This window comes from Homarus americanus, unplaced genomic scaffold, assembly GCF_018991925.1.
Source record: "Homarus americanus isolate GMGI-L3 unplaced genomic scaffold, GMGI_Hamer_2.0 scaffold36022, whole genome shotgun sequence".
Lineage (NCBI taxonomy): Eukaryota > Metazoa > Arthropoda > Malacostraca > Decapoda > Nephropidae > Homarus > Homarus americanus.
This window is the reverse complement of record NW_024710705.1, coordinates 52,126-60,392: the sequence shown is the minus strand read 5'-3', so window position 1 is coordinate 60,392 and position 8,267 is coordinate 52,126. Positions and strand designations below refer to the sequence as shown.

General features: G+C 36.6%; 1 protein-coding gene across 1 annotated transcript in view; it reads left to right on the top strand.

Moving 5' to 3' along the window:
• The first annotated feature begins 313 nt into the window (after positions 1 to 313).
• The window catches only part of LOC121863135, a 48,274-nt gene continuing 40,320 nt past the window's right edge, over positions 314 to 8,267 (top strand). The window contains exon 1 of the mRNA XM_042362010.1: positions 314 to 1,142. The gene's annotated coding sequence lies outside the window, so the exon portion shown is untranslated. The remainder of the gene's footprint in view (positions 1,143 to 8,267) is intronic.

Below are 8,267 nucleotides of genomic sequence, written 5' to 3'. Positions count from 1 at the left end.
CCTACACCTCTCGCGTCAGATAGATGACTGGTGCCCGTCGCTCGTGTCATCGCTCTTACTCACTGTGGGAACTCGGTAGTTGCCGCGCAGGACACTCACCTCCACTACATGAAATCCTGTATTAAATCCGCAACAGAATTTCCTTATCAATGACGAGGAGAGAGAAATAATATTTGTATTATAAGATGAAGAAAAGAAGGAATACGATGAGCTAGGTGAAGTTTTTTGTTATAGAGAAACTGGTGAATTGACAACCGTGAACAAATCTAGGAAACCAGGGCAACATCCCCCTCCTCCCCCCAGTCAGGGCTGAGCCACCGTCGGGGTGGGTCATGCTCGCTCGTTGCTCGCTCGCTCTCTCAGGGGGACATTTTTGATATCGCTCGGCAGGGACTGAACTTGTGTTATTGTCTGGGTGACGCGAGAAAGAACATGTAGCTATTTCTCACTTTATGTTCAAACAGTGTTAACCTGAAATACTTTACCAGAGAGAGGAATAACGAGTGATGTATTTATTTTTATTTTACCCCAAACTTTAAACTTCACAACAAAGATTGAAAAACAAAATATAGTTACTAATCATTTTATATTAACACTTTACTGAAATACATGACTCTAGGGGAATATTAGAGTTATTTTATATTGTAACTCCATGAACATTATCAAAAATACTGAAAATAAACTTGATATTAATTAAGAATGTTGAGACTACTGTATTGTAATAACATAGTTCAGCCGACGGGGAATATATCTCCAGTGATTTAACACAACAGGAGTGAATTTTGTACATACAGTTAGTGAAGGTTCATAGTTCTCACACAACACAACCGACACATAAAAAATCAGCCAAAACACTGAAAAACAAAAATCCAAAAGAACAAACAATTTTAGTTTTAGTTTTTCAGTTTGAGTCTTTTAGTAATTTGTTTTTTTATCGAGTGAATGTGACGATGATGATGACGTGTTGTGGCGATGGTGGTGGTGATGGTGATGGGTAGTGATAGTGGTTGTTGCTGTGGTGGTGTTACAGTGGTGTCGCGGCCTCCCCAACCACTGCTACCAGGCCCCCGCCAAGAGTGGTATGACCATCCCCCCACCAACAACAACAACTTTCTTTCCCAGCAGTCTCCGCCATACTTGAGGTAGGTCTTACAACTAGTACTATCCCCCCCCCCATCACTCACCCCCGTCAAAAAACAAAAACACATTACAATATTTCAACAATCACGTGAACTTTTACACGTCGGAAAAAAAAATAACGTTAAAGAAAATAATTATAAAAAAAAATAAAAAAAACATCAAAGTTCTCTGTTTTTTTCCCTATCAATATAATTAGTGTGAGAGTATAATAACTTATTTCAATACATTATAAACTTAAATAAAATCAATATTTAATAAAAGAGAAACAAGAATACATTTAAATATACAAAAGCATATCGAGTATTTAACCCGTATATGATGACTAAAGATCCAGTTTTAAAGTACGTATTACTCTACTGTTATTATTCCTCAATTTATAAGTAAGGAAAATAAGTTAATTCTAAAATCACTTCAAAATATAAGTGAAAAAATATTATATTCGATAAAAAAGGCGAAAGAAAATAATCCAGTTCGCGTGACTGGGTTATTATGCTCACGAATTTATTTTTAGAAGAACTTACACAAAAATCGGAGAAAAAGTTATATTGGAAAAAAATTACAAATGGAAAATCAACACCTCCCTCTCCCCCTCTCTTCCCAACCTCTCATTACAAGGTAAGTGATATGAAGGATTTAAACGAAGATACAAAAAAAAAAAAATAACTAGATCAGAAAAACTATATTGAAAAAAGTGTAATATCAAAGCCATTTTTTTTTCAAACCGATTTCCTTTATTTTTTTTACGAGAGATGAATGAATTTTATATGAATTAAAAAGAAAGAATATTAAAAAAAATATTCCCCAAAAATCATTAAACATAAAAAAAATCAAAAAAATTCTTGGAGATACATAGAAAAAAAATTGCAAAAAATCTAGAGACTAAGACTGTGTTGTATCGTGGTAGAGGGAGTGAACTTGGGGAGCAACAAAAGATCCATTACACCACGGACAAAAATACATCGATCAAAGAAAACTGCAACAAAACAATTATTCTCATTCTTCATTACTGGATCTGTCAGCTGAGCCAAGCTTTAAAAGAAAGTAAGGGAGAGAGAGAGAGAGAGAGAGAGAGAGAAAATATACCAACAACAGTCCACCATTATTTTCCTCTTGTTCTCCTGTATTGTGTGGGCAAAAAAAAAGGTGAACTCAAAAAATAAATAAATAAATAAAATGAAACTACGGAAGCCATTGGTCAGTGGAGAAGGTGATCTTACAGGTCAGGTCAATATTTTAGAATTTTTCGCCGATGATCTTTGACCTTGACCTTTCTCTGATGTTAACCAAAAAGATGCAGTGACCTAACCTAGGTTGACCTGATCTAAAAAAAAGTAAAAAATGGATGATACGTGTTGACTTCCGATGACCTTTGACCTTAATCCTAGGAGGTCAATGGAGTGAGATGATCGGGATTAATACGGTAGCTGGGTAAAGGTAACCTCCTCCTAGAGTGGGATGATCCTTATTCATGACATCTGACCTTTGACCTTTTTTCCACGATCTTTATTATTGAACTTGACCTGTAGTTATATGTTAGTAATACTTGATTGAAATTTGAAGATAATTAGGTTAAAGGAGACTGAAGTTAGTGCAGGGAAACCAACGTAAACGGCACACAGCAGACAACGTAAACGGCACACAACAGACGACATAAACGGCACACAACAGACAACATAAACGGCACACAACAGACAACATAAACGGCACACAACAGACATCATAAACGGCACACAACAGACAACATAAACGGCACACAACAGACAACGTAAACGGCACACAACAGACAACGTAAAACGGTACACAACCGACAGCATAAACGGCAACATAACAGACAACGTAAACGGCACACAACAGACATCAAACGGTACATACAACAGACATCGTAAACGTAACAACAGACGACATAAACGTAACGGTACACACAACAACATAAATGGCACAGACGACATAAACGGCAGACGACATAAACGGCAGACAAACATAAACGGCACACAACAGACAAACATAAACGGCATAACAACAGGACGACAAAACGGCAATAACAACAGACAACATAAACGGCACACAACAGACGACATAACGGCACACAACAGACAATAAACGGCACACAACAGATAATAAACGGTGGTACACAACAGACAACGTAAACAGCACAAAACAGACAACATAAACGGCACACAACAGACGACATAAACGGCACACAACAGACAACGTAAACGGCACACAACAGACAACATAAACGGCACACAACAGACGACATAAACGGCACACAACAGACGACATAAACGGCACACAACAGACAACGTAAACGGCACACAACAGACAACATAAACGGCACACAACAGACAACATAAACGGCACACAACAGACAACGTAAACGGCACACAACAGACAACGTAAACGGCACACAACAAACATGATCATACCTTAACACAACTATAATAAATGCGAACGAACAAAACAAAAAAATATATATTAAACACCAACCCCCCCCCAAAAAAAATTCTCTCGTCTCGATTATCAGGTTCACAAAATCACTGCACTTTGGGGAAAATTGTTGAAAAAGAATAAAACTGAAAAATAATTTACTGTGATAGAATAGCTCAAAATCCTCGCTCACTCCCCGCAGCCATAAATGCTTTAACAATTTTAATTGAATTTTACAAAACCGAGTTAGGAACATTTTACTGATGTAATGATTTATGCAAAGTGATATTTACTAAAGGTGCCAAAACGCTAAAAAAATACACTCCTGGAATATTATCTCTAAAAGCGATTATTATTTTTTTACGACATTATATTATTATTATTATTATTATTATTATTATTATTATTATTAGTAGTAGTAGTAGTAGTAGTAGAATCATCACTGTAATTATTAGTATTATAATATTTAGTCTTATTACTAGCATCATAAACAAAGCATATTTGAATTATTACCGTTCTTGCTTGAATCCGGATTTAGACGGATTTTTTTTCCATACATTATCCTTATATGACGGTCAATAAGTTGCACACAGTATCAGGGAAGTGTTGAAGCCACTTTCGGTCGTCATTTTAACACTGTGACTGATACAAGAAATTAGATTTGTTTAAGCATTTTTATCAATGGCAACAATATAACTTTGCCCTCTCGTAAAATCCTAAATAATAAAACAAGAAACAAATACAGAACACAACAATAAAGTAATAAAAACACATAATAAAACAATAAAGAAGGAACACACAAGAGGGCGTGATAAAGGTGAAGGTAGAGGAGGTGGAGGAAGGGAGGGTGAGACCAGAGGGTTGGGTTTAAGCTACGACTTCCTGGCTGGCCGTCGCTGGATATCCTGTCTCCCTCAAGAAGCGTGTGGCGGACAAGTGTTCCTCTTCCTACCACACGCCTCCCGTCCGCACGTATAAGAAAGAAAAAAACTAGTACGGTAAAATTTAGTTTAGGTTGTACAAGAGTCGAGCTAAGACAGCTTGTAAAGTGAAAAAATAAATGTTATGTATGATAGATGATGATGATGATAATAATAATAATAATAATAAACATACCCGAGAATAGTGGCAGACTAAACAACATTAAAAAACAAATTTACTTTAGAAATATCCCCCCCCTCCGGTAGTCGCATAAAAAAAAAACCTTGGAAACATGATCTAATTACGTCATATCCTCCGGGGATTTCGCTAAAAATAAAATCATTGTAAAAAAGGATTTGATTCACGGATATCCTTTGGGAACAGATCATTTCCCAGTCCTGCGGCGCCACAGGATACAACGCTGTAACTTTTTATACCGGAAGACTTTAGTGACAGGTATCATAATTTACGCAACAGGTGAGCACAGGTGTTAACAAGGCTAAATCAATATACAAAATATAAAAATATAACGTGTTCTCAAGAGGAATAGTTTATTTTTAGGGTTAAATATTTTATATTTTGTGTGTCCTCAACGCGTCAGTTTGTTTTTAGGAATAATTTTTCTACTTTTTATTTCAATATGTGATAAAAGCCTACAATCTTCCTTACGCAATCCAAACTAACCCAAACCAACCCAACCCAACCCAACCCAACAATACCCAACCCAACCCACCCCACCCCACCCCAACCTAACCTAACCCAACCCAACAGGCACCCCAGCCCCCCACTAAGAGGAGCTGGTCTGCAAACTGGTCAATGGAGCAGAAAGTTTGTAAAATAAGATTGAAAGAAATTGTATCCTCAACGAGTCGCTTTTTAAAACTCATAAAACAGGATTTACCTTCAGATATATTTTCCTCTCAACCGCACTAAAAAAAAAAAGTCTTATCCGAAAAATCTTTTGAGATGAGCTCCGTGAATCGCTTGAAACCCTCGTAAAATAAGATAATCATAAAAATAACAGTATAATAGAAAAACGAATCATATGACAGCCGTGCTAGGATCTGTAAAACAAGGCTCGTGGAAGATTTATCCTATGGGACGTTCTAACACCTTATAAAACACGGCTTAAGGAAGTGGTATCCTTTAGGAGTCCTGCCAGAAATATTGTCGAACCGAATTATTTACCTGTATAATGACAGTAACTCTACCTCACCTGTATAATGATAGTAGCTCTACCTCACCTGTATAATGATAGTAACTCTACCTCACTTGTATAATGACAGTGAACAACTCTCAGGGCTCCCACGTGAATCATATTTATATTTTCCATTACTTTCCATTGACCATATTATTTAAAAGGCTTCTATACGGACTTGCTAGTGTAGCCAAGAATCTCATGTCTAATTGAAATTCTACAGTTTACAGTAACGGTAATACACTGTAGTTCTCTCTTCCATAATCACTTCACTACGACGACGACACATGGGGATTTTTTTCAAGCTGAGAGCAAGCCATTGAACTGATGGGGTTATATACGGCGGTGTGTGTGTGTGTGTGTGTGTGTGTGTGTGTGTGTGTGTGTGTGTGTGTGTGTGTGTGTGTGTGTGTGTGTGTGTGACCTGCTTTACCCGACTGTATGGGTGTATGACATTAGGAAGCGTAATTCTTAAAAATCTACAGAAATTCTCGATGTTATTATGATTGTACAGCGAAAATGTAGTGTAAATTCTCGAGTAAATACTGTTGTTGGAGGTACTACATTATGTATCATTTATGGTTTGAGCTGAACAGATGGCAATTATTAACTAGAAATACTGTCACCAAATTCCATCACCCAAGAAAACTATTGTCCTGTGTGGTCAATATGGAATACAGATATTTTATTTTTAGATACAGTATATAGAACAAATAAACCCTTCAAGTTAAATATTATTGTCTTTAAGAAATTACATTAAAGTTCCGTTGGCTTTTACTGATAATGTAAAGTACATGTAGAGTATCGACAGAATTTTCACCTAGAGATTGATAACATTGTTCTACTTAATAAAACCTTGGGAACAGTTTTCATCTTGATGTTTTGATGGACTGTGAATTTATATGAGACTTAACGTGAAAACTATGAAGGTGGTTGACACGTTTAACTGTTCAGAGTCAAGTTATTAAGTAAACATATGCCTCAACCTTCTGTTATGTACACAAAGAACAAATGTTTACCTTGTGTGTTAGGCGGAGGCGGTATTATTCCCGGCAGTGATGACGTCACCAGTTTCAGTCCTTTTTCTTCCACCGTCATCTTTTGTTTCTTCACTTTGTCTTCACGGCATCTTGAGGTGAAGTATCATAAAAACACTAGGACCTACCCTGTAAATGTGTGTTAGTAAAACTGGACCCTAAAGCTGAACATTTTACTGTACAAGCCTTGGTGTGTCTCACTACCTGAAGTTGGCACCGTTATACGTTTCCAGCACTGGCGGGGCAGGTGTTAGTACAGTACAGTATGGCAGGCAGAGAACATCTAATATCCTCCCCTGACACATCAAGGCTCACGGGTCAACAAACCACAAATCTGTGGTTTATGAACCTACGATACTTTATATAAATTCAAAGTTAATTAGATATCAATCTCAACGTTTCATTTCCTTAAATTTTGGATGTGTAGATTTTAAAACCGGAACACAATGTTACGTTTATGAGTTAAGCTTTTAAACCGGTAAACTTGCACTTACTTTAACCCATTCTTGGTGCGCCGTGTCCTGTAAAAGAAAGCAATATTAGATGCAGAATTTATCTGTGTGAATCAAATATGTATTATACTTAAAGCAATATCTCTTGGGAATTTGTTTTCCCTGTAACAGATTCCCATACCCGGCCTACCAGACTCACTGAGTATAAACTTGGGGCTACACTAAGCCAAAGTTTACTCAGCTGTATACAATATACAGTATACAAGTTTGTCACCTACATTGAGCAGCTTTATAAGTTAACTACCAGAAGTAATACCACCCTACGAAGACAACAATTATTTAACACATTTCTCTAAATAATTTATGAAATGGTTTACTATAATTCTAATATCGATCATTAATCTGTAACATATATGGCTACCATGGTTGGTATAAGGCTAAATGTAACTGCAACAATATTAGTTCGTGTATTAGGTTAGGTTAGGTTGGATTGAATTTGGTTATGTTAGGTTAGGATTGGTTTGGATTTGGTTGGGTTAGGTTAGGTTAAGTAAGGTTAGGTTTGCTTATAGGTTATCATCGAGGCGTCTAATCATCAGGTGAAATAAAATGGAGTTCTTGATCATCACGAGATCCAATAACAGGTGTATAGTGTATAGCAAAGATACTTCAACATTAACAGTTTCTTGTTTTTCCTTACAGGTGAAAAATAAAATTAAAAAGTAATAAATTGTCGAGAGAATGGATGAATTATGGAATGGTTCAACAGAGCAGCAGGCGCTATGTTGTGTCACAGGCGAGGGAAACAGAGAGTGTGTCATGTAGATCTCACCTCCGACAGGAAAAAAGAAATAGAAAAAATTTATAATAAATCTGAGAAAAGATTACATAGAAAATTCAACTGGAGGAAGTCATCGTGACAGTTTCTTCAGCGACACATCAAAGAAGGAAACGACAATGTTAGTCTTTCCATAACTTTTTTCCCGTGAGCGACAAGTTAGAAAACACTGGCGCTTGTTCTTAGCAAACAATCGGATCACAAGTCCTGTTTTATCTTTTATTTCAGAGATGGAAGAATAAGAGCGTTATTTG